The sequence below is a fragment of the Chiloscyllium punctatum genome, chromosome 30 (genome assembly GCF_047496795.1).
Source record: "Chiloscyllium punctatum isolate Juve2018m chromosome 30, sChiPun1.3, whole genome shotgun sequence".
NCBI classification, from domain to species: domain Eukaryota; kingdom Metazoa; phylum Chordata; class Chondrichthyes; order Orectolobiformes; family Hemiscylliidae; genus Chiloscyllium; species Chiloscyllium punctatum.
The window spans coordinates 436,870-449,535 of record NC_092768.1 but is presented as its reverse complement, the minus strand read 5'-3'; the positions used below and the strand labels follow the sequence as shown (position 1 = coordinate 449,535).

Sequence of the window (12,666 nt, the reverse complement as noted above, 5' to 3'; positions counted from 1 at the left end):
ATAGTTATTGATGTTTTCATGTTTTATTATTCGACTATCTTTCTTTCAAGTAATCCGCCGCTGCTGCTGCTGTAAAACAGCCTTTTCGTTGTGCCCTACCGTCTGCGTTAAACTTCGTCTGCTGCTGATCCACGCGCGCTCTCCCATTACCTGCTTCTAACAAACTGATTTGTGTACGACAGCACAAATCCAACAGCCTGGCTTCAATTCCCACTGCCAAATGGACTCAGCACGAAAGCTTCCCTTTTTCAAGCTCGTCCCCTCAGGTTCTACTACCACCCATCAATCGCTTCCTCATCAGAGAGCAGTGCTCCCGGAGGACGGTGGGGTGACTTTACTGTACGCTGCATCAGATCTCTCAGCCATGCATTTAACATCGAAACGTAGAAATTAAGTGCAGGAGTAGGCCATTCAGCCCTTCAAGTCAGGCAGAATCCGAGGAGCAGGAAAATCAGGATGCTGCCTGACTTGCTTCGCGTTTCCAGCGCCACACTGATCGAGACTCTGATTTCCAGCAACTGCAGTCCTCACTTGTTCCATTCAGCCCTTCAAGACACCGCCACCGTTCAATGTGATCACGATTGAACATGTAATTTCAGTAAGCACTCCAGCTTCCTCTCCGTACCCCTGGATCCCTTTAGCTGCAAGGTCTACGTCCGGCTCCCTCTTGAGTGTATCTCACAAACCGGCATAGCCGCATCTTCCTGTGGGAGACAAGTCCACAGGTTCACCACTCTCTGAGAGAAAAATTCTTCCTGAATCGCTTGCCCTTCGTTCGGAGACTGTGACCCCTGGTTCTGGACGTCCCCAACATTGGGAACCGGTGAACTTTTGCTGGGATCCCTCAGTACCAAGCATGGATCTGCATGGGTTTCTCTTCAGAAGGGTCAGTGTGAATGGCCTGCTTCCACACTGTGGTGCTCCTATGATGCCAACAGTGTAGGTTGAGTACCTGCACGTGCTTTCTCAAGCTTGCCTCTGTGTTGACCTTCATGTTAACCCAGCCACTGGGCTTTGTCCTTCTATCGAGAAGAGCAGAAGTTGCCACTCAGATGACTTTGACTTTCCACTGTGGGTGTAGTACAGTCTGCCAGCAGCAGGGGATGGTGTTGCATCACCTTGATGGCAGGATCGGGTCCAAACTCTGAGGGGTCTGACCCCTTTTTGATTGGAGCGAGGGAGAGGGGAAAGCTCACTGTCATTTGTCGCTACCGGTTGCTTAAAGGTTTTAATTTGCACGCCGTTTGCGTGCGAGTTATATGCCCACTGACGGGACGAAGTGACAACAAAATCAGAGTGGGAAACAGAAATTGCTGGAGCAAGTCAGCATCTGGAGTGGGGGTGGGGGAAGGGGAAGAAAGCAGACAAGGTTTCTGGTCCGGTGAGCCTTCTTGAGGACGGCAGTTTTCATTTGTCGCCAAAGAATGAGGAAGTCTCAAATGATCATCTCCTTGGTAGATGAAAGGACAAGTTGGCCAGGGAGAGCAGAATTGAGACGATCGTAGGTTTTGTTTGTTGACAAGAGCAGACCGCTCGGCCCTGGGAACGCATGGGACTTGAAATCGGCACTCCTGCATTGAGATATGGAGCTGGCCTCTCAAAATGCCGCAGACTCCCCGGCGGGGAATTGAACCCCGGTCTCCCGCGTGACAGGCGGGGATACTAACCACTATACTACCGCGGATTGGACGACAGCGCGCTCTGTCGCATCCGTATTAGGTAGAATGTTCTTATGTGAAATTTGGATTTTGTTGTCAATTTGAGTTCTCCTTTAGATCATCTTCTACCTCTGTGGAGATGATTAAGAGAATAGTTATTGATGTTTTCATGTTTTATTATTCGACTATCTTTCTTTCAAGTAATCCGCCGCTGCTGCTGCTGCTGCTGGAAAACAGCCTTTTCGTTGTGCCCTACCGTCTGCGTTAAACTTCGTCTGCTGCTGATCCACGCGCGCTCTCCCATTACCTGCTTCTAACAAACTGATTTGTGTACGACAGCACAAATCCAACAGCCTGGCTTCAATTCCCACTGCCAAATGGACTCAGCACGAAAGCTTCCCTTTTTCAAGCTCGTCCCCTCAGGTTCTACTACCACCCATCAATCGCTTCCTCATCAGAGAGCAGTGCTCCCGGAGGACGGTGGGGTGACTTTACTGTACGCTGCATCAGATCTCTCAGCCATGCATTTAACATCGAAACGTAGAAATTAAGTGCAGGAGTAGGCCATTCAGCCCTTCAAGTCAGGCAGAATCCGAGGAGCAGGAAAATCAGGATGCTGCCTGACTTGCTTCGCGTTTCCAGCGCCACACTGATCGAGACTCTGATTTCCAGCAACTGCAGTCCTCACTTGTTCCATTCAGCCCTTCAAGACACCGCCACCGTTCAATGTGATCACGATTGAACATGTAATTTCAGTAAGCACTCCAGCTTCCTCTCCGTACCCCTGGATCCCTTTAGCTGCAAGGTCTACGTCCGGCTCCCTCTTGAGTGTATCTCACAAACCGGCATAGCCGCATCTTCCTGTGGGAGACAAGTCCACAGGTTCACCACTCTCTGAGAGAAAAATTCTTCCTGAATCGCTTGCCCTTCGTTCGGAGACTGTGACCCCTGGTTCTGGACGTCCCCAACATTGGGAACCGGTGAACTTTTGCTGGGATCCCTCAGTACCAAGCATGGATCTGCATGGGTTTCTCTTCAGAAGGGTCAGTGTGAATGGCCTGCTTCCACACTGTGGTGCTCCTATGATGCCAACAGTGTAGGTTGAGTACCTGCACGTGCTTTCTCAAGCTTGCCTCTGTGTTGACCTTCATGTTAACCCAGCCACTGGGCTTTGTCCTTCTATCGAGAAGAGCAGAAGTTGCCACTCAGATGACTTTGACTTTCCACTGTGGGTGTAGTACAGTCTGCCAGCAGCAGGGGATGGTGTTGCATCACCTTGATGGCAGGATCGGGTCCAAACTCTGAGGGGTCTGACCCCTTTTTGATTGGAGCGAGGGAGAGGGGAAAGCTCACTGTCATTTGTCGCTACCGGTTGCTTAAAGGTTTTAATTTGCACGCCGTTTGCGTGCGAGTTATATGCCCACTGACGGGACGAAGTGACAACAAAATCAGAGTGGGAAACAGAAATTGCTGGAGCAAGTCAGCATCTGGAGTGGGGGTGGGGGAAGGGGAAGAAAGCAGACAAGGTTTCTGGTCCGGTGAGCCTTCTTGAGGACGGCAGTTTTCATTTGTCGCCAAAGAATGAGGAAGTCTCAAATGATCATCTCCTTGGTAGATGAAAGGACAAGTTGGCCAGGGAGAGCAGAATGGAGAGTATCGTAGGTTTTGTTTGTTGACAAGAGCAGACCGCTCGGCCCTGGGAACGCATGGGACTTGAAATCGGCACTCCTGCATTGAGATATGGAGCTGGCCTCTCAAAATGCCGCAGACTCCCCGGCGGGGAATTGAACCCCGGTCTCCCGCGTGACAGGCGGGGATACTAACCACTATACTACCGAGGATTGGACGACAGCGCACTCTGTCGCATCCGTATTAGGTAGAATGTTCTTATGTGAAATTTGGATTTTGTTGTCAATTTGAGTTCTCCTTTAGATCATCTTCTACCTCTGTGGAGATGATTAAGAGAATAGTTATTGTTGTTTTCATGTTTTATTATTCGACTATCTTTCTTTCAAGTAATCCGCCGCTGCTGCTGCTGCTGCTGCTGCTGTAAAACAGCCTTTTCGTTGTGCCCTACCGTCTGCGTTAAACTTCGTCTGCTGCTGATCCACGCGCGCTCTCCCATTACCTGCTTCTAACAAACTGATTTGTGTACGACAGCACAAATCCAACAGCCTGGCTTCAATTCCCACTGCCAAATGGACTCAGCACGAAAGCTTCCCTTTTTCAAGCTCGTCCCCTCAGGTTCTACTACCACCCATCAATCGCTTCCTCATCAGAGAGCAGTGCTCCCGGAGGACGGTGGGGTGACTTTACTGTACGCTGCATCAGATCTCTCAGCCATGCATTTAACATCGAAACGTAGAAATTAAGTGCAGGAGTAGGCCATTCAGCCCTTCAAGTCAGGCAGAATCCGAGGAGCAGGAAAATCAGGATGCTGCCTGACTTGCTTCGCGTTTCCAGCGCCACACTGATCGAGACTCTGATTTCCAGCAACTGCAGTCCTCACTTGTTCCATTCAGCCCTTCAAGACACCGCCACCGTTCAATGTGATCACGATTGAACATGTAATTTCAGTAAGCACTCCAGCTTCCTCTCCGTACCCCTGGATCCCTTTAGCTGCAAGGTCTACGTCCGGCTCCCTCTTGAGTGTATCTCACAAACCGGCATAGCCGCATCTTCCTGTGGGAGACAAGTCCACAGGTTCACCACTCTCTGAGAGAAAAATTCTTCCTGAATCGCTTGCCCTTCGTTCGGAGACTGTGACCCCTGGTTCTGGACGTCCCCAACATTGGGAACCGGTGAACTTTTGCTGGGATCCCTCAGTACCAAGCATGGATCTGCATGGGTTTCTCTTCAGAAGGGTCAGTGTGAATGGCCTGCTTCCACACTGTGGTGCTCCTATGATGCCAACAGTGTAGGTTGAGTACCTGCACGTGCTTTCTCAAGCTTGCCTCTGTGTTGACCTTCATGTTAACCCAGCCACTGGGCTTTGTCCTTCTATCGAGAAGAGCAGAAGTTGCCACTCAGATGACTTTGACTTTCCACTGTGGGTGTAGTACAGTCTGCCAGCAGCAGGGGATGGTGTTGCATCACCTTGATGGCAGGATCGGGTCCAAACTCTGAGGGGTCTGACCCCTTTTTGATTGGAGCGAGGGAGAGGGGAAAGCTCACTGTCATTTGTCGCTACCGGTTGCTTAAAGGTTTTAATTTGCACGCCGTTTGCGTGCGAGTTATATGCCCACTGACGGGACGAAGTGACAACAAAATCAGAGTGGGAAACAGAAATTGCTGGAGCAAGTCAGCATCTGGAGTGGGGGTGGGGGAAGGGGAAGAAAGCAGACAAGGTTTCTGGTCCGGTGAGCCTTCTTGAGGACGGCAGTTTTCATTTGTCGCCAAAGAATGAGGAAGTCTCAAATGATCATCTCCTTGGTAGATGAAAGGACAAGTTGGCCAGGGAGAGCAGAATGGAGAGTATCGTAGGTTTTGTTTGTTGACAAGAGCAGACCGCTCGGCCCTGGGAACGCATGGGACTTGAAATCGGCACTCCGGCATTGAGATATGGAGCTGGCCTCTCAAAATGCCGCAGACTCCCCGGCGGGGAATTGAACCCCGGTCTCCCGCGTGACAGGCGGGGATACTAACAACTATACTACCGAGGATTGGACCACAGCGCACACTGTCGCATCCGTATTAGGTAGAATGTTCTTATGTGAAATTTGGATTTTGTTGTCAATTTGAGTTCTCCTTTAGATCATCTTCTACCTCTGTGGAGATGATTAAGAGAATAGTTATTGTTGTTTTCATGTTTTATTATTCGACTATCTTTCTTTCAAGTAATCCGCCGCTGCTGCTGCTGCTGCTGTAAAACAGCCTTTTCGTTGTGCCCTATCGTCTGCGTTAAACTTCGTCTGCTGCTGATCCACGCGCGCTCTCCCATTACCTGCTTCTAACAAACTGATTTGTGTACGACAGCACAAATCCAACAGCCTGGCTTCAATTCCCACTGCCAAATGGACTCAGCACGAAAGCTTCCCTTTTTCAAGCTCGTCCCCTCAGGTTCTACTACCACCCATCAATCGCTTCCTCATCAGAGAGCAGTGCTCCCGGAGGACGGTGGGGTGACTTTACTGTACGCTGCATCAGATCTCTCAGCCATGCATTTAACATCGAAACGTAGAAATTAAGTGCAGGAGTAGGCCATTCAGCCCTTCAAGTCAGGCAGAATCCGAGGAGCAGGAAAATCAGGATGCTGCCTGACTTGCTTCGCGTTTCCAGCGCCACACTGATCGAGACTCTGATTTCCAGCAACTGCAGTCCTCACTTGTTCCATTCAGCCCTTCAAGACACCGCCACCGTTCAATGTGATCATGACTGAACATGTAATTTCAGTAAGCACTCCAGCTTCCTCTCCGTACCCCTGGATCCCTTTAGCTGCAAGGTCTACGTCCGGCTCCCTCTTGAGTGTATCTCACAAACCGGCATAGCCGCATCTTCCTGTGGGAGACAAGTCCACAGGTTCACCACTCTCTGAGAGAAAAATTCTTCCTGAATCGCTTGCCCTTCGTTCGGAGACTGTGACCCCTGGTTCTGGACGTCCCCAACATTGGGAACCGGTGAACTTTTGCTGGGATCCCTCAGTACCAAGCCTGGATCTGCATGGGTTTCTCTTCAGACGGGTCAGTGTGAATGGCCTGCTTCCACACTGTGGTGCTCCTATGATGCCAACAGTGTAGGTTGAGTACCTGCACGTGCTTTCTCAAGCTTGCCTCTGTGTTGACCTTCATGTTAACCCAGCCACTGGGCTTTGTCCTTCTATCGAGAAGAGCAGACGATGCCACTCAGATGACTTTGACTTTCCACTGTGGGTGTAGTACAGTCTGCCAGCAGCAGGGGATGGTGTTGCATCACCTTAATGGCAGGATCGGGTCCAAACTCTGAGGGGTCTGACCCCTTTTTGATTGGAGCGAGGGAGAGGGGAAAGCTCACTGTCATTTGTCGCTACCGGTTGCTTAAAGGTTTTAATTTGCACCCCGTTTGTGTGCGAGTTATATGCCCACTGACGGGACGAAGTGACAACAAAATCAGAGTGGGAAACAGAAATTGCTGGAGCAAGTCAGCATCTGGAGTGGGGGTGGGGGAAGGGGAAGAAAGCAGACAAGGTTTCTGGTCCGGTGAGCCTTCTTGAGGACGGCAGTTTTCATTTGTCGCCAAAAAAGGAGGAAGTCTCAAATGATCATCTCCTTGGTAGATGAAAGGACAAGTTGGCTAGGGAGAGCAGAATTGAGACGATCGTAGGTTTTGTTTGTTGACAAGAGCAGACCGCTCGGCCCTGGGAACGCATGGGACTTGAAATCGGCACTCCTGCATTGAGATATGGAGCTGGCCTCTCAAAATGCCGCAGACTCCCCGGCGGGGAATTGAACCCCGGTCTCCCGCGTGACAGGCGGGGATACTAACCACTATACTACCGCGGATTGGACGACAGCGCGCTCTGTCGCATCCGTATTAGGTAGAATGTTCTTATGTGAAATTTGGATTTTGTTGTCAATTTGAGTTCTCCTTTAGATCATCTTCTACCTCTGTGGAGATGATTAAGAGAATAGTTATTGATGTTTTCATGTTTTATTATTCGACTATCTTTCTTTCAAGTAATCCGCCGCTGCTGCTGCTGCTGTAAAACAGCCTTTTCGTTGTGCCCTACCGTCTGCGTTAAACTTCGTCTGCTGCTGATCCACGCGCGCTCTCCCATTACCTGCTTCTAACAAACTGATTTGTGTACGACAGCACAAATCCAACAGCCTGGCTTCAATTCCCACTGCCAAATGGACTCAGCACGAAAGCTTCCCTTTTTCAAGCTCGTCCCCTCAGGTTCTACTACCACCCATCAATCGCTTCCTCATCAGAGAGCAGTGCTCCCGGAGGACGGTGGGGTGACTTTACTGTACGCTGCATCAGATCTCTCAGCCATGCATTTAACATCGAAACGTAGAAATTAAGTGCAGGAGTAGGCCATTCAGCCCTTCAAGTCAGGCAGAATCCGAGGAGCAGGAAAATCAGGATGCTGCCTGACTTGCTTCGCGTTTCCAGCGCCACACTGATCGAGACTCTGATTTCCAGCAACTGCAGTCCTCACTTGTTCCATTCAGCCCTTCAAGACACCGCCACCGTTCAATGTGATCACGATTGAACATGTAATTTCAGTAAGCACTCCAGCTTCCTCTCCGTACCCCTGGATCCCTTTAGCTGCAAGGTCTACGTCCGGCTCCCTCTTGAGTGTATCTCACAAACCGGCATAGCCGCATCTTCCTGTGGGAGACAAGTCCACAGGTTCACCACTCTCTGAGAGAAAAATTCTTCCTGAATCGCTTGCCCTTCGTTCGGAGACTGTGACCCCTGGTTCTGGACGTCCCCAACATTGGGAACCGGTGAACTTTTGCTGGGATCCCTCAGTACCAAGCATGGATCTGCATGGGTTTCTCTTCAGAAGGGTCAGTGTGAATGGCCTGCTTCCACACTGTGGTGCTCCTATGATGCCAACAGTGTAGGTTGAGTACCTGCACGTGCTTTCTCAAGCTTGCCTCTGTGTTGACCTTCATGTTAACCCAGCCACTGGGCTTTGTCCTTCTATCGAGAAGAGCAGAAGTTGCCACTCAGATGACTTTGACTTTCCACTGTGGGTGTAGTACAGTCTGCCAGCAGCAGGGGATGGTGTTGCATCACCTTGATGGCAGGATCGGGTCCAAACTCTGAGGGGTCTGACCCCTTTTTGATTGGAGCGAGGGAGAGGGGAAAGCTCACTGTCATTTGTCGCTACCGGTTGCTTAAAGGTTTTAATTTGCACGCCGTTTGCGTGCGAGTTATATGCCCACTGACGGGACGAAGTGACAACAAAATCAGAGTGGGAAACAGAAATTGCTGGAGCAAGTCAGCATCTGGAGTGGGGGTGGGGGAAGGGGAAGAAAGCAGACAAGGTTTCTGGTCCGGTGAGCCTTCTTGAGGACGGCAGTTTTCATTTGTCGCCAAAGAATGAGGAAGTCTCAAATGATCATCTCCTTGGTAGATGAAAGGACAAGTTGGCCAGGGAGAGCAGAATGGAGAGTATCGTAGGTTTTGTTTGTTGACAAGAGCAGACCGCTCGGCCCTGGGAACGCATGGGACTTGAAATCGGCACTCCTGCATTGAGATATGGAGCTGGCCTCTCAAAATGCCGCAGACTCCCCGGCGGGGAATTGAACCCCGGTCTCCCGCGTGACAGGCGGGGATACTAACCACTATACTACCGAGGATTGGACCACAGCGCACTCTGTCGCATCCGTATTAGGTAGAATGTTCTTATGTGAAATTTGGATTTTGTTGTCAATTTGAGTTCTCCTTTAGATCATCTTCTACCTCTGTGGAGATGATTAAGAGAATAGTTATTGTTGTTTTCATGTTTTATTATTCGACTATCTTTCTTTCAAGTAATCCGCCGCTGCTGCTGCTGCTGCTGTAAAACAGCCTTTTCGTTGTGCCCTATCGTCTGCGTTAAACTTCGTCTGCTGCTGATCCACGCGCGCTCTCCCATTACCTGCTTCTAACAAACTGATTTGTGTACGACAGCACAAATCCAACAGCCTGGCTTCAATTCCCACTGCCAAATGGACTCAGCACGAAAGCTTCCCTTTTTCAAGCTCGTCCCCTCAGGTTCTACTACCACCCATCAATCGCTTCCTCATCAGAGAGCAGTGCTCCCGGAGGACGGTGGGGTGACTTTACTGTACGCTGCATCAGATCTCTCAGCCATGCATTTAACATCGAAACGTAGAAATTAAGTGCAGGAGTAGGCCATTCAGCCCTTCAAGTCAGGCAGAATCCGAGGAGCAGGAAAATCAGGATGCTGCCTGACTTGCTTCGCGTTTCCAGCGCCACACTGATCGAGACTCTGATTTCCAGCAACTGCAGTCCTCACTTGTTCCATTCAGCCCTTCAAGACACCGCCACCGTTCAATGTGATCATGACTGAACATGTAATTTCAGTAAGCACTCCAGCTTCCTCTCCGTACCCCTGGATCCCTTTAGCTGCAAGGTCTACGTCCGGCTCCCTCTTGAGTGTATCTCACAAACCGGCATAGCCGCATCTTCCTGTGGGAGACAAGTCCACAGGTTCACCACTCTCTGAGAGAAAAATTCTTCCTGAATCGCTTGCCCTTCGTTCGGAGACTGTGACCCCTGGTTCTGGACGTCCCCAACATTGGGAACCGGTGAACTTTTGCTGGGATCCCTCAGTACCAAGCCTGGATCTGCATGGGTTTCTCTTCAGAAGGGTCAGTGTGAATGGCCTGCTTCCACACTGTGGTGCTCCTATGATGCCAACAGTGTAGGTTGAGTACCTGCACGTGCTTTCTCAAGCTTGCCTCTGTGTTGACCTTCATGTTAACCCAGCCACTGGGCTTTGTCCTTCTATCGAGAAGAGCAGACGATGCCACTCAGATGACTTTGACTTTCCACTGTGGGTGTAGTACAGTCTGCCAGCAGCAGGGGATGGTGTTGCATCACCTTAATGGCAGGATCGGGTCCAAACTCTGAGGGGTCTGACCCCTTTTTGATTGGAGCGAGGGAGAGGGGAAAGCTCACTGTCATTTGTCGCTACCGGTTGCTTAAAGGTTTTAATTTGCACGCCGTTTGCGTGCGAGTTATATGCCCACTGACGGGACGAAGTGACAACAAAATCAGAGTGGGAAACAGAAATTGCTGGAGCAAGTCAGCATCTGGAGTGGGGGTGGGGGAAGGGGAAGAAAGCAGACAAGGTTTCTGGTCCGGTGAGCCTTCTTGAGGACGGCAGTTTTCATTTGTCGCCAAAAAAGGAGGAAGTCTCAAATGATCATCTCCTTGGTAGATGAAAGGACAAGTTGGCTAGGGAGAGCAGAATTGAGACGATCGTAGGTTTTGTTTGTTGACAAGAGCAGACCGCTCGGCCCTGGGAACGCATGGGACTTGAAATCGGCACTCCTGCATTGAGATATGGAGCTGGCCTCTCAAAATGCCGCAGACTCCCCGGCGGGGAATTGAACCCCGGTCTCCCGCGTGACAGGCGGGGATACTAACCACTATACTACCGCGGATTGGACGACAGCGCGCTCTGTCGCATCCGTATTAGGTAGAATGTTCTTATGTGAAATTTGGATTTTGTTGTCAATTTGAGTTCTCCTTTAGATCATCTTCTACCTCTGTGGAGATGATTAAGAGAATAGTTATTGATGTTTTCATGTTTTATTATTCGACTATCTTTCTTTCAAGTAATCCGCCGCTGCTGCTGCTGCTGTAAAACAGCCTTTTCGTTGTGCCCTACCGTCTGCGTTAAACTTCGTCTGCTGCTGATCCACGCGCGCTCTCCCATTACCTGCTTCTAACAAACTGATTTGTGTACGACAGCACAAATCCAACAGCCTGGCTTCAATTCCCACTGCCAAATGGACTCAGCACGAAAGCTTCCCTTTTTCAAGCTCGTCCCCTCAGGTTCTACTACCACCCATCAATCGCTTCCTCATCAGAGAGCAGTGCTCCCGGAGGACGGTGGGGTGACTTTACTGTACGCTGCATCAGATCTCTCAGCCATGCATTTAACATCGAAACGTAGAAATTAAGTGCAGGAGTAGGCCATTCAGCCCTTCAAGTCAGGCAGAATCCGAGGAGCAGGAAAATCAGGATGCTGCCTGACTTGCTTCGCGTTTCCAGCGCCACACTGATCGAGACTCTGATTTCCAGCAACTGCAGTCCTCACTTGTTCCATTCAGCCCTTCAAGACACCGCCACCGTTCAATGTGATCACGATTGAACATGTAATTTCAGTAAGCACTCCAGCTTCCTCTCCGTACCCCTGGATCCCTTTAGCTGCAAGGTCTACGTCCGGCTCCCTCTTGAGTGTATCTCACAAACCGGCATAGCCGCATCTTCCTGTGGGAGACAAGTCCACAGGTTCACCACTCTCTGAGAGAAAAATTCTTCCTGAATCGCTTGCCCTTCGTTCGGAGACTGTGACCCCTGGTTCTGGACGTCCCCAACATTGGGAACCGGTGAACTTTTGCTGGGATCCCTCAGTACCAAGCATGGATCTGCATGGGTTTCTCTTCAGAAGGGTCAGTGTGAATGGCCTGCTTCCACACTGTGGTGCTCCTATGATGCCAACAGTGTAGGTTGAGTACCTGCACGTGCTTTCTCAAGCTTGCCTCTGTGTTGACCTTCATGTTAACCCAGCCACTGGGCTTTGTCCTTCTATCGAGAAGAGCAGAAGTTGCCACTCAGATGACTTTGACTTTCCACTGTGGGTGTAGTACAGTCTGCCAGCAGCAGGGGATGGTGTTGCATCACCTTGATGGCAGGATCGGGTCCAAACTCTGAGGGGTCTGACCCCTTTTTGATTGGAGCGAGGGAGAGGGGAAAGCTCACTGTCATTTGTCGCTACCGGTTGCTTAAAGGTTTTAATTTGCACGCCGTTTGCGTGCGAGTTATATGCCCACTGACGGGACGAAGTGACAACAAAATCAGAGTGGGAAACAGAAATTGCTGGAGCAAGTCAGCATCTGGAGTGGGGGTGGGGGAAGGGGAAGAAAGCAGACAAGGTTTCTGGTCCGGTGAGCCTTCTTGAGGACGGCAGTTTTCATTTGTCGCCAAAGAATGAGGAAGTCTCAAATGATCATCTCCTTGGTAGATGAAAGGACAAGTTGGCCAGGGAGAGCAGAATGGAGAGTATCGTAGGTTTTGTTTGTTGACAAGAGCAGACCGCTCGGCCCTGGGAACGCATGGGACTTGAAATCGGCACTCCTGCATTGAGATATGGAGCTGGCCTCTCAAAATGCCGCAGACTCCCCGGCGGGGAATTGAACCCCGGTCTCCCGCGTGACAGGCGGGGATACTAACCACTATACTACCGAGGATTGGACGACAGCGCACTCTGTCGCATCCGTATTAGGTAGAATGTTCTTATGTGAAATTTGGATTTTGTTGTCAATTTGAGTTCTCCTTTAGA

The 12,666-nt window shown here is 50.3% G+C and overlaps 7 non-coding genes across 7 annotated transcripts; all 7 read right to left on the bottom strand.

The window, feature by feature from the left end:
• Positions 1-1,612: 1,612 nt before the first annotated feature.
• trnad-guc (transfer RNA aspartic acid (anticodon GUC)) lies at positions 1,613-1,684 on the bottom strand. Its single transcript has one exon. It is a non-coding gene; the product is annotated as a tRNA-Asp (tRNA).
• A 1,743-nt stretch (positions 1,685-3,427) lies between these two features.
• trnad-guc (transfer RNA aspartic acid (anticodon GUC)) lies at positions 3,428-3,499 on the bottom strand. Its single transcript has one exon. It is a non-coding gene; the product is annotated as a tRNA-Asp (tRNA).
• A 1,749-nt stretch (positions 3,500-5,248) lies between these two features.
• On the bottom strand, positions 5,249-5,320 carry trnad-guc (transfer RNA aspartic acid (anticodon GUC)). The gene has a single exon. It is a non-coding gene; the product is annotated as a tRNA-Asp (tRNA).
• A 1,743-nt stretch (positions 5,321-7,063) lies between these two features.
• trnad-guc (transfer RNA aspartic acid (anticodon GUC)) lies at positions 7,064-7,135 on the bottom strand. Its single transcript has one exon. It is a non-coding gene; the product is annotated as a tRNA-Asp (tRNA).
• A 1,740-nt stretch (positions 7,136-8,875) lies between these two features.
• Positions 8,876-8,947, bottom strand: trnad-guc (transfer RNA aspartic acid (anticodon GUC)). The gene has a single exon. It is a non-coding gene; the product is annotated as a tRNA-Asp (tRNA).
• Positions 8,948-10,690: 1,743 nt separating this feature from the next.
• Positions 10,691-10,762, bottom strand: trnad-guc (transfer RNA aspartic acid (anticodon GUC)). The gene has a single exon. It is a non-coding gene; the product is annotated as a tRNA-Asp (tRNA).
• A 1,740-nt stretch (positions 10,763-12,502) lies between these two features.
• Positions 12,503-12,574, bottom strand: trnad-guc (transfer RNA aspartic acid (anticodon GUC)). The gene has a single exon. It is a non-coding gene; the product is annotated as a tRNA-Asp (tRNA).
• Between the last annotated feature and the right edge of the window lie 92 nt (positions 12,575-12,666).